The sequence below is a fragment of the Dipodomys spectabilis genome, unplaced genomic scaffold (assembly GCF_019054845.1).
Source record: "Dipodomys spectabilis isolate Male_0828 unplaced genomic scaffold, ASM1905484v1 ptg000420l, whole genome shotgun sequence".
Taxonomy (NCBI): Eukaryota; Metazoa; Chordata; class Mammalia; order Rodentia; family Heteromyidae; genus Dipodomys; species Dipodomys spectabilis.
The window spans coordinates 1,330,586-1,344,891 of NW_024871097.1; the positions used below are offsets into that span (position 1 = coordinate 1,330,586).

Here is a 14,306-nt window from a genome sequence, read left to right on the forward strand (position 1 = left end):
TTTGGGTCCGGTTGTGGGGCCTGAACTCTGGGCCTGGGCACTGTCCCTCAGCTCTTCCGCTCAAGGCTTGTGCTCTACCACTTGAGCCACGGCGCCTCTTCCAGTTTTTTTCTTTTTGCTTATGTGGTGCTGAGGAATCGAACCCAGGGCCTCGAGCATGCAAGGCAAGCGTTCTACCACTGAGCCATCTTCCCAGCCCGATAGATCCTTATATATCACCTTTCAGCAGAATCAACTCCAAATGGATAAAGACCTCGGAGTCAAAGCAGACAATCTGAAAACATTACAGGAATTGGAGAAACCCTTGGTCTCCTTGGCGCAGGCCAAAATTTTTTGAATAGAAACCTGGAAACACAACAAATCAAAGAAAGGCTGGACAAATGGGATTGCATGAAAGTGCAGAGTTTTTGCATAGCAAAGGACATAGCTAGCAAGATCAATAGAAAGCCCACGGATTGGGAGAATATCTCCAATAGCCACACAACGGACAAGGGTCTCATATCTAAAATATACTTGGAACTCAAAACATTAAATCCCACAACAACAAATCCTCAAAAAAACAACTGCCCAATAAATAAGTGGGCTAAAGACATAAAGAGAAACTTCTCTGAAGAAGAATGAAGGATGAGCAATAGACACATGAAGAATTGCTCAACATCCCTAGCCATAAAACAAGTGCAAATCAAAACAACATTGCGATACCACCTCACTCCAGTTAGAATAGCAAAAACAACAGATGCTGGAGGGGATGTGGACAGAAGGGAAACTTACTTCATTGTTGGTGGGAATGTAAACTTGTTCAACCACTTTGGAAAGCAGTATGGAGGTTCCTCAAAAGACTTCGCATAGAGCTCCCCTATGACCCAGCAATCCCACTTTTTGGCATTTACCCAAGTGATTACAAACAAGACCACACTAAAGCTACCAGCACAACTATGTTTATTGCAGCATTATTTACTATAGCTAAGATATGGAACCAACCCAGATGCCCATCAGTAGATGAATGGATCAAGAAAATGTGGTATATATACACAATGGAATTCTATGCCTCATCAGAAAGAATGACATTGCTCCATTTGTTAGGAAATGTAAAGAATTGGAAAAATTATATTAAGTGAAGTAAGTCAAGCCCAAAGAAACATAGGTCCCATGGTTTCCCTTATTTGCAATATCTAGTATATGTATGAGTCAAGCAGAAAAGTTCAGATAATGTGACATGAGGAAAATGAACCCTTAGATATGTATTTTAATGTTTTTTTTTCTTTCATGCATTTGTTTGTAACACATTTATAAGATTATTTCTTTGTTGATTTGTATGTCTCTCCCGCACAGTATAACCCCTGCTTTCACTATATTTGATGTCGGTATAATTTGTGGAGGAGATGGGGAAAAACAAGTCGTTTAAATAAGGATACAGGTGGACCTGTTGCAACAATGAGAAGTACAAGTTGTCATGTCAAAAACGAACTTTACAACTTTGGTGCGGGGAGCGGGGGGGGGGGGGAAGGAGGATTGGTTGGAGGTGTGAGGGGAGAATGGAGAGGGGTGTGAACGGTAAACAAAGGAGGAGGCTGCAATGCTTGATAAAAAAGTACTCATTATCTTGCCCATGTAATTGTAACCTCTCTGTACAGTATGTTCACAAAAAATAAAAATTAAAATTAAAAAAAACAAACAAAAAACAACTTATTTACTCATAAAAGTTATGGGTTTCCTTAAAATTGTACTGTTTTCAGTTTTAGTATGAAAAAGTACTAAAGTTATTTTTTTTACCAAATATTGGCAAGTATATTGTGAAAATATTGTCATTGTTGGATAACATTCAAGTTGAAGACTCTCTCATAGAAAAGGGGTAATTAATTCAAATTAGATGCCAAATAGCATTGTTTTTTAAAAGTTACTACATAAACAATAATATTTACTGAACCAATACAGTGAAATTATATTTTATACAGCTTATTTTATAATTTTATTATCAAAGTGATGTACAGTAGGGTTACAGTAATTGTAAGTACTGAATACATAACTTTTCTAACTTGTTACCCCTCCCTCATTTTTCTCACAGTTTTCCTTCACCCCTTTACCCCTCACAAGTTGTAATGTACATTTCCAACATATTGTCTTGTGAGTATTGCTATCACATTGGTTTGCTCTTTGTCCTTTATTCCTCTAATTAAGGGAAATGAATACACAATACACAGTGTAACAAAATCAAATACAGCAGGGATAAACCATAGGGAAAAAACCCATTTGTGTTCCTCTTCCCTCCTCTAATTAAGGTAAATGAATACACAATACACAGGGTAACAAAATCCAATACAGCAGGGATAAACCATAGGGGAAAAAAAACCCATAGAAAGTAGAAATCACATAGGACATTAAAAACAACAACTGCAAATAAAAATCTCCTGGATTTTTATCTTGGATTTCATTTTGCTCAGCATCAACTTATATGGTCATATATATGCATAACAAAGACACTGAAAAATAATAGTTGCATGGACACTATATCATGAAAACAAGATGTTAAATTTTTGATGTTAAAGATGGAATTAGGATTGGCGAATTCGTGGTTCTGATGAAGGAATTTCAAAAGAGTTTAAATTTTAATTGTTCAAAATTTTAAACAACATACCCTATTAAGAAAATTTAAAATTGCCTGGGAAAATAGGCTTTCATGCAAAGAAGTCCATGGAGACTTAGTAGAGAGGAAGCAATGTGGGTGAAGATGGCTTTTTCACACTGAACAAACAAACCTCAGAAACCTTGCTGTAAATCCTGTAGGTTCCCTTGAGAATTGACCTTACCCTGGAAATATACTCTCACTGTGTGAAACAAGGTTGTAGTGGAATTTAAATACAAAATTCTTAAAAACATAAGATATAAAAATTTGTGAATTAACCTTTAATTATCAAACAGTAATTCTCTGAAAATGAAAATTTGGGTCAAAGTATTTAGGGAGAAAGTGCCCTCCACAATGAAAGAAGGTATTGGGTTACACTTTCTCTTCGTAACACTTTCCACAATGTCTTCACACGTGAAGCAGTTAAACACAGAAAAAAGATTCTGATTGGATACTTCAAACCAATGATTTCACATTTCTAAGTGGCTCACAAAATATAATATCCTTATTATCATGAGATAGTGAAGACAAATTACATAAGCCAAAAAGTTTTAGGATTAGAAAAAATTTGAAAATATAAAAGGTTAGAAAATTGTTCTTAGAAGCCCTAGCTAAGCATGTTGGCTTCAGCAGTGGAGGGAGGCCCAATCTTTTTGATACAGATTGTCTTAATATTTTTGCTACCTTAAGTGACAGAGCTTATTTTGTTCACTACACTGCAGAACTGATTGAATGAAGACATGAAAATAAATTCCACATCCAAATGAGGCAACTTAAGAGAGTTTTAAAAGAGAAACCGTGAAGATGTAGCAGTGACTGAGGCTGTGTAGTCCTTCAGCTTCACTAAACATAAAGCCAGGGAGCCATGATAAATTGGAAATCAAGCAAGAGTTAAGAGGAGCCCATAGAAGTAGGACATAGAAGCATTGTCCTTTTGTAACAGACACTATCTTTCAAGGTATGGGTAATTTAACTCCATTGTCCTTCATACATCTTGTTGAGCAAATGCAAGCCCAAGAGAAAAATAATCTACTGAAATAAATTTGCAAGGAATAACTTCACTGTTCCTGATATGGTATCTAAGGAGAGTCTTAAAAGGGAAGATAAAAACGGTGTAGTTTTTAATTCGTCTAATCATCTTGTTAGCAAAATATATCTTTGAGGTTAGAATTGATTAAACCAAAAAGTGATGGAGTACTTATTTTCCTGGACACTTTAGACACAAGAAGACATTCAAGGTAACAGAAAAAAGGAAAATGTATAGCCAAATATTTGTGATCACAGATTCTTCGACTGGTTTTCTGGAGAGAAAGCTTTACATTAGATTTTTCCTCATTAACATAGATGTTGTTTCATGGCAACCAAATGCAAGAGGGAAGTTTAATGGACTCGCTTGTCCAATTCAACAGCATGATAAAAAATGGCAAATAATATTTAATGAATTACTTTGACTAATTACTTTGCCAGAACAAAGAAGGAAAAATATAATTCAAAATCGACTTAAAAGTATGAAGAAAAAGTAGTGAAGAGAGATGAAAGAAAACATAGAGGATTGTTTTCTCTCCAGTGGAGCAATGGGTTCTTGATCTTGTTTTATCCATTCTATCTTCTCAAGCTATCAAGTGTGGCTGAGGGCTGGAGTATCCAGTTATTCCAAAGAAAATTAGCAGAAGAAAGATAATATTTGCAGCTGATGTAGGTGATTTATAACCTTAGACAATCTATTTAAACCTGTTCAAAATTCTTCCTTACCCCAAACTGCCCTCTTTGAAAAGCTTTATTTTCTTTTCCCAAGACATGAAAATAACTTCATTAACTCCTTAAAATTTTGAGCGGTCATATTCATACTCTCTAGAGATTGCTCTTTGGTTGTGATTTTTGTGTGTTTTTGATTTTTTGTTGTGTTTATTAACTGAATTTCATAAGGTTGTGCAAGAGTGTTACAATTAAATATAGTCATCTAATTATCCAATAATCCTGGATCACAGTCACTCCTTCTATCATTCTCAACTAACCCCTTCTCCAAGATTTATTTCCAATTTATCACTTCCTTTATCACTTGTGTACATTGAGTATTCTAGCTGTACTTACCCTTTGTTCAATTTTTCATCTTTACGATTATTCCTCTCTGGTTTCAACTTCCTCTCTGATACTCATTCTGTTACAATGTCTGATAATACTTTGAAAGGTTTATATACATTCCATGGAGTTTCAATCCTGCATATACTTGAACTGATGTCAGCTTATATTTCCATAATTCACTCATCTGCAGTAACAATTTGCAAGAATGGAGATGCGAAGCACCTAGACATAATTTTATTCTCATCTATTTGGAAGATTGATCTTTAGTCAAAAAGAAAGTTTAAAAATGGCTTAGAATGTATTCCTAATTATCAATTTTTATAAATGGCTTTGTACAATGGTGTGTGATTATTTTATTTTACCTGAGATAATATTTTCTACTACTTGTAGGTTTTGGAAAAAGAAGAAAACTAAGATTGACTATTATAGAGGAATATGATAGAAATAGAAGACAGATTTTATGTTTGTCACATCTCTGATGAGTACTCATATTCAAGACTTAAAGTCATATTTCTTACTATTTTAGACAGATAGAGAAAACATAAAACAACATATGATAAGGCAACTATTTGTGACTATTGTCACTATTTGTGCAGTACATGGGCAGCAAACATGGCTCTGAGAGGGAGTTGAGTGGGCAGAGCCCGATTTGCTTTACGTTCAGTGCATAACCATCCCTTGGAAGTTTAGGTGCATGATAGGGTGTGACCTTTACAGTGATTGGTTCCTCTTCCTCCCTTCCCATGCCACGTGCTCTTTTTTGCTTTAAAAAGGGCTTGCTCTGTGTTAATAAACGAGTTTACTGCTTGACTTGACTCCCTGCTGCGTCTAATTTTCTCCCGGGCTAATGGAGGCTTGGGAATGGGCTAACGGCCGCACTAAAGTTTCCTTGGACCCCGTCTGTCTTTCGTGAGATGGACGAAGACCCAACAACTATTGTGTTGAAATTTACTTCATTAGCTAACCTTTGGGTTTGAAATATGGGAGGCTGATCTATTGAACACATTTTCGGAAGGTACCTACTGAACAACACAAATAGTGGGTGGTACTATTTCCACACTTTAATGAATGGTTGAACCATTCCTGAATGGTTGGTGCTGGGTAAATAAACCAACTTTAATGTAGTTTGCGCCCTACACTTGAAAAACTTGTAATGTCACTAAGTGTCATCTACTTGTCAAAAGTTATTTTGGTGAATATGATTTTAAAACGTTTATTTGAAAAGAAAAACTCCTTCAGGAGATTAAATGTAGGTTATCATTGGTTTGAGAGTGACAACATTTTTATATCACAGAACCAAGTTTAACTGAAGTACCAATGTTTTGAAGCACTAAGGAAATTCTCATTTAATGTTTTTCTAAATTACATTTGAACTCTAAGTCAAGTTTTCCAAAAATTGGTAGAACAATTATGGATCTATCATTCCAGGAACTCTTTTTTGGACCACTTATGCTGGACTGAAATATTTCATTACTCATTAGAGGTGGGGTTTTAAAAATAATCTTATGACATTTTGTGATCTTGTTCACTCATATGGATTGGTCATCTGTAAACTGAAAGTTTGAATTACAGAACTGTCTCTCAGATTTTGTGATCTCCTCCTTCATTTTAAGTTGCCTTGCATTTCACAATTGCTTACTGATAATTCCTGCATCTCAAGGAATTGGGGACCTGAAATATAGGAAACGAAAAATTGATATGGGTCTTCAATTAGTTTCTGTTGGCATGTTGGATGGGCCTAGGTGAGAAGTCTTGCCCATGTTATCTGATGATGCAGATAACTGGGTCCTGGGATCCTAGGATCTCATTTGGGAAAAGTAAGACCTCATTTGGGAAATTTTCAACTGCAGAAGTTTAGAAGTAGCTCTTAAGCAAGGCTTAATTTGAATCCACTAGCTCCACAGAGCTAACTCAGTTTGATAAATTACTACTTGAAACCGCCATCACCTTTGGACCTAGCTATAGATACTTGAAAGTACAATCAAATCCAAAATGGAAAATAAAATAGTAATTGACAAAAAATTGCAAATGTGAGCAATGGACTGAACAATATAATCTTTCCACTTTTCACAGAAATTCAGGGAAATAAGATCAATAGCACTGTTGGAAACAATAAGGTTTCCTTGTAACAAATAGGCACCCAAGGATATAAGCCTGTATAAAGATTGCAACATTAACTATTTAATTTAGAGAATACTACATGCTTCAGTAGCATGTATACCCAAATTACAAGAATACAGAAATTAACATGGCACTTGCACAAGGATGATATGAAAATTTGTGAAGTATTCCAAATTTTTCATTCTTGAGATGCAAGAAATGAAAAATATTAAAAATTGATTACAAAATTACAAGTGTAAAATACACGTAATTCATATAATTAAAAGTTAGTTTGACATCAGTGTATTAAATCTTCACCTTAGAAAGGCCTTTATATGGGGCTGGGAAGGTGGGTCATTGGTAGAGTGCTTGCATTGCATGCCTGGGGCTCTGAGTTCGATTCCTCAGCACCACATAAGCAAAAAGAAAAAAGCCGGAATTGGCACTGTGGCTCAAGTGCTAGAATGCTAGCCTTGAGCTTAAGAGCTGAGGGACAGCGCCCAAGCCCAGAGTTCAGGCCCACGACCGGAACCCCCCCCCCCCAAAAAAAGAAAGGCCTTTATATAGCATAACCTTTATAAAATTTCTGAAATTAGACAACATTTTCGTTCTATCCCAAAGAAATATAATACTATAAGGACCTAGGAAACAAAGGAATTTTAAACTATTTCTATATGGAATGAAATCTGAAAGGATTCATTAATGAAGCTATATCTTATAAAGTAGTTTATAATTCAAAGTATTATATCTAGGAGAGAATAAAATAGATTATGGACACTATACAAACATAGACTATAGAATATTTTAAAATATACTTTTTCAGACAAGCACGAGAAATATCTTTAGTTTCTGTATTAATTTCAATAGATAAGTTAAAATTATTTCTGATTAAAAAGTCACAAACTCTGAAGAAATCATTATAGATGTATACAAAAACTCTTGAATATATTTGGACATCAAAGGCAGGCAATTCACTTGAAAGAAATCCACAGAATCCATGAATTTTTACAGTAAGTTATTGCTGTTATTTGGATTGTGAAAATATTTTGTATGGACACAAAGGATGGAATGGCATTATTGAAATTTAAGAAAAGTAATTGAATCATTAGGACTTAGTAGAACAATTTGTACAGTCTTCCACAACTTCAAAGAGGTAGTGATACATACTTATCCTTTTAGCAATATCAAATGCAGTTTCTTCCCAATTGTTCTTCATACATGGTTTTATGTAATGTTTCAACAGAAGGAGATCAAATGAATTTTTGCTATCTTAATTTCCAGCAGCAAGATTCAAGGGGGACGAGAGGCCTTTAGATTGGGCATTGGAATCTGCATCATGATGAAGTAAGAAAGAAGCCACTCTGTTATTATTCCACTTATAAGCACTGTGCAGATGTGTCCATCCATCTACAGTTATTGTATGTGCCGCTTGAGCCACCAACTCAAGGACAATGTCTAAGTGTCCACTGTAGACTTCTTGATGAAGAGGCATATACTCATCGTCATCCCTAATACTCACATGAGTGGCCCTTTTGGAAAGTAGTCTCCGCAGTGTAGTAAGCCGATTGTTTTCAGCAGCACAAAGAAGAAATTTGCGTGGATCCTTCTGTATTTATTTTATTGAAATTGATATCATTTCTCATTTTTTCATCTTGTTCCTCATCTTTATCAGAATTGCCTAACCAGAGACTTTGATTGCCAGTGAAAATGAGGTGTCCATGTATTTCCCTAATAGTTCATGTTGGGTGAACTGCTCAGAAATATCCGGTGAATTTTCTGCATCTTTTTTCACCATGATTTATTTTCTCTTTTTCCATTTTTACTATTCTAAATTATTCTAACGAGAGTAGGGAGTTGATGGAGAGCAGAGGAAAAATGTTCCTCCATATTCAATGGTACAGACTGAAAATGAGGATCAGTGGTGTCTTCATGTGCAGCTTATTCTAGGAATGAGAAAATATGAAATAATGCCTTCTACATAAATGATTTGGGAAATGGCAGAGCAGAAAGTGAAATGATGAAACCAAAAATATAAAAGCAAAATAAATTAGGATAATTATGGAGCAATCATATTATCTATGAGAACCATGAAAGAGAGAGAGGAACAGAGAGTTGTGCAAGGTCCTACCTAGCCACAAAATCCATGCCTCTGATCAATTTATAGAGCAAGCAGAATTTTATTTTTTAAAAATGATGGAAAGAGAATTCATGTATTTACTTGAAATTAGTAAATACATTTTTGGTAGCCTATATAAAGAGACATAGATTTACCAATATACAGACAAGAATCTAAATCCTTGATACTTCTAGTAACATATCTGACTTCAATCAGTTGAATCACACTTTTCCTGTATAATGAAGGAATAGGCCCAGTCTACGAAAGCAGCTAGAGAAGGAAGGCCGATTGTATCCGTCACAAAACTTTGTGGAAAATGGTATTTAGGATTACTTACTGGTGATTCACTTGCACTGGAAGTATGATTCTGACCTATTGCTTGCTGATTCTGAACTATTGTTTTGATCATTATGTTCTCCAAGAAGAAAAAGTGAGAATTGATAACAAAGAACTATAATGCATTTTGATTTCTCATTAAGCACTTAATCATCAAAATCACATGAAGACAATAAACAGCCTTATTTTTTAAGATGAAAACAGTGTCTTTAAAAAAACAAGGAATTTAAGTAGTCATTCAAAGGACTTCTATTTTATTACTACATTATACATTTTTTTCTAATGTTGGTAACAATAAATAATGGATCAATTAGAAAGCTCTTAAAGCTCATATGTTCAATAGTGAGTTCTATTACACTATATCATGGTATTTTTTGTGTATGGTCTTAAGAAGAAATTTTCATTACTAACTTGAATTTCTGATAGGACAATATCATCACTGTACATCTTGCTTCTATACTCTCAGTTTTAAATTGCTATCTAAGTATGTGCATTAGATAATCATAGAGAAGGGAATATGTCTAGAAAAGAAGCCATAACTTAACTCAGCAAGAGTAGGTACATTGAATCATTTTGGAATTATTTTCTGTGCTTGCGAAGATTACTATTGACTTTGTCGTTCCTTTGGGGGAAACAAAGTCATATTTACACATTTTCTGTTGGTAGTGGGGCTTGAACTCCCATCTTGGGCACTGTCCCTCAGCTCTTCAGCTCAAATTTAGTGCTCTACCACTAGCTACAACACCACTTCTGGGTTTCTGGTGTCTAATTGAAGATAAATGTCTCATGGATTTTCCTGACCAGGTTTGCTTTGAACCACAATCCTCTGGTCTCAACCTCCTGAGTAGCTAGTATTATAGAAATCAGCCACCAGCACATGGCTCATATTTGCATTTATGTGCACTAAATGATACTATGTAGACAAAGAATGGAAATTTGAATCAAATGATGTGACATTGCAGCTTTTTAGAAAAATTGAGGTAGCAATTTCCATGTTGTTACATTAATGACTCATGAGGTATGGGACTCTTAGCATCTTCTGCTGTCTGCTTTTGTGGACTTAGTATCAGAAATTGTTCATAGAGAAATAGAGAAAGACATAGATTTTTAGAAAGCAAAGGAGATCAGGTGTGAAAGAACAGCATAGAAGGATATACAACTTATCACACAAAGATTAAGAACTAGTCTAAATGATTAGAATGCTAAAGGCACTGAGGAATAAGCTTAGTTGATAACTAGTTCTTCAATAACCATAAATGCCTCCCTAGAACAGTTTGTGGTGTAACTTAGTTATTACTATCATTTATTCCTTCCATCTGGAGTTATTCCTTCTCCTCTGTCAAAACTATTAATTAACTTCTGCCTTTTTGGTGCCCTGATTTACCAAAAAGTTTTCCAAATCTCACATATACACTACCCATCTTATTGTGATTAGCAGTTACCACTCAAAAGCCTGGAATCTTTGAATTTCTAGGATTAATGTTCACCAAATATCTAAGCACACTACTGGCATTAATTACCATGACCTATTATGAAAACATTTTTTTGTTCAACACAGAATTCTAATATTAAGGGCTATTGTTAGATATCATTTGGAAGGAACAATTATATATTCCAAATATGGGTTCTTTATTTTGCATTTACTCACTAAATGACTCTTTTGCCCATCCTGGGGCTTGAACTCAGGGCCAGGGAACTGTTCCTGAGCTTCTTTTTATTTTACATCAATGCCAGCACTCTACCATTTGAGGCAAAGCACCACTTCCAGTGTTACCTTTTCTGTTTATGTGGTATGGAGGAATTGAACCCAGGGTTTCATGCATGCTAAGCAATAACTGTTGCATGATGCCAAATTCCCAGAACCCTAAATGACTTTCTTTTTATATTCTTAAGTTTTTTTGTGTGTGAAAATATAGCACAGATGGGTTACAGTTACATGAGCAAGGTAATGAGTACATTTCTTTCCAAGCATTGTTGCTACCTCCTTTGTTTCCCCTTACCATCCTTGCCCACCGATCCTCCCATCTCGTCACCAAAGTTGTAACGTTCGTTTTTCGAAATAACGTCTTGTGCAATGGAACTTTCTTAAGATGGCATTACTTTTTCATTCTGTTAATATGTATTATAATTTAGGGGAGGTAGTAGAAAAGGAAGTGGAAAACAATACTAAATCCAGTAAGGCTGGTATTCTTATCACATTAGTAAGGATGTAGTGTTAAGACCTGCAGGACTAATAGGGCTGTTGCATGTGACATTATTATGGAAAACACTATTAACTGTGATCTCCGACATCCATAATATGCTGCTTTCACTTTCAAGGTCAAGAACCAAATATCTAAGACTTTTTATTGATTGGGTGTGTTTCCTAAGAAGGAAGAAAGAGGATGTGATTGGTGATGGTGGAAAAATATGCATATTGGCTCCCTGTCCACATTTTTTACAGTTTTAAAAGGTGCTACTGATGAACTCCCACTTACATCCAATTGACTTGCTATCTGCACAAGATGAAGATAAATGAAGACATTTATTCTAGTGGATAGTCACATATATTAACATAATCCATTTCTGGAAAAATAGATACTTGATAAAAAAGTGTAGTCTACAAAATGGTTTCTTTTCTTGGAGAACAAAAGGTAGTATTGAAATGATTACTCCAGGTTTATTTGAGATTTTATGCTGTCTCAGAACCAAAATGTTCTCTAATTCCTGTAATATCCTAGCATAAAAGACATGATTTGAAGTAGTTTTAGAAACAAAGGTACATAATAGCTTCCTTCCTGCAGAGACTGTCATGGCAAGTATGATAGATTATATTGTAGTTCACTTTTTTCCCTCTTTATCTGAAATGTTGCATATCTTGGCATATTACTCTATATCCTGCACCAGCTTCCTGTAGGTGAGATTTACCTCTACTCTGCAATGTCAAGATGGGTCATGAGACTTACTTCAACATACAAAAGTGAATCAGAAGTGGTAAAGACTATTTCTAGGGGAAGATTTCTATCTCATTGTCTGTGTCTAACAGCTGACTTGTTTTTCTTTAGCTATAAATAGCATATTTCCAGAGGGAGTCTTCTTTCAACTTATATACTGGGAGAATATAGCATGTGAAATTGAGGCAAAACTCAAATACTGCCTTATACATATAACACAGGCAGAACTAAGCTAATATTAGAATATGATATTAAGATGTTTGTTTCTTACCATCCTTGTATAACTTTATGATAATTGACTATAGCACACCAGAATTTAACAAACCCTAAACAAGAACTAAAGAAATAGACAACATTTCCTGTAGGAAATTATTACAATTTTTTACAAATAAACATTATCCATGTATTGTGAGATTATCTTTTTCTATAGATGTGTTTAATCACTCTAGAGCACTGTATACATTATCAAAAATCATTATCCGGACCTTGTGATTGAGATAAGGAAGAACAAAAATAAATAATCGCCTTTCATTACCCAAGGAACACAAATTTGAATAATTATCAGATGGGGCAAGTATACTCAAATGGGTACTTAAAAGTCTCAGGTGTAGTTCAAAAGAGACATGATTAGGTAAGAACCATCAGAAAAATAGAAAGATTCTTAATTAGAAGATAAAGGAAAAAACACCAACCCAGATTCTGAATTTCTGAAAAGCAGAATGGGAAATAAATGCGTTTTCCACTAGAAACATTTTTTATAACTTACAGACAAATAAAAATAATAATATACATATATGTCTATATGCATGTATGTACACATCTGTATATTCTTATATATGTATATGTAGGTATTTGTATATAAATACACATAGTGTGTATACATATACATTGATTTAAAGAGAGTTGAATCAGAAATATATTAAGAGCATATTAATGCCAATGAAAAATTTTAACGATCCTGAATAAGTTATCAAAAAATTCAGGGCTGGGAAGTTGGCTCAGTGATAGAGTGCTTGCCTCTCATGCCTGAGGCCCTGGGTTCGATTCCTCAGCACCACATAAGCAAAAAGAAAAAAGCTGGAAATAGCGCTGTGGCTCAAAGTGGTAGAGCGCTAAACTTGAGCTGAAGAGCTGAGGAACAGCGCCCAGGCCCAGAGTTCAGGCCCCATGACCGGACCCCCCCCCCCATAAAAACATCCAAATACATATCACTATAGGAATATAACAACAACCAAGGAACATATGGAAATATCACAACATACCTAGACATTGCATACATATAGAGATTAATGGAAATAGAAACAATAAGATAGCCCTGCACAACAATTAAGTAGAAATTGGAATCCTTTTTCAATAGTGCTTGACACTTAAAATGATAGGGTCAGTTTGTTAAACATACTGGCAATCTTTAAGATATTACACATAGAGTTGCCTCTATGATCCATAATTTTGAATCATAATTTTATATGCAAAATAGATTTCAACACATGTCCAATGAGACACATGTACAAAAATATACATAGCAAAACCTTTTAAAATAACATATAATAAAATATTGAAATGCTCATTTAGGATGTTATACCATTATACACATGTATACAAAGCAATATGCTCTATCCATGAGAAAAATTTGGAAACAGTAATATTACATGGGAGAAATGGATAAAATAGTCAATATTTTCTAATGATATGAGCTTTTATAAATTGGCACATCTGTAGAGGTAGAATATGAAAGAATAGTGGCTCAAGGGGAGGATTGGTTGAAATTATGACATAAGTGACTACTAATAAATATTGGAGTATTTTGAGAGGGTAGTGATTATAAAATGTTCTAGAACTGAAGGTGATGTTCTTATTCCAACTCTTTAATATTCTAAGAATCATTGTATTTTATTGAAGAATTACAGAATGCATTTGCATTAACCTTAGGAAAAATTTTAGAATAGTAGTAGGTGAATCTGAGTGATAATTTAGAATTTAAAATCACAGAATTCTATAATGTGTAACAAGTATGTTCATGAATAAGACTATCCATAAAATATGATCTGTGATATATACTCTGAGTGACTATAGATGACATTGTGAGTCTGAATATTCTTCAAAATTATGTAAATTG

At 34.6% G+C, this 14,306-nt stretch overlaps 1 pseudogene; it reads left to right on the top strand.

The window, feature by feature from the left end:
- The first annotated feature begins 6,905 nt into the window (after positions 1–6,905).
- LOC122097267 lies at positions 6,906–7,005 on the top strand (annotated as a pseudogene).
- The last annotated feature ends 7,301 nt before the right edge of the window (positions 7,006–14,306 follow it).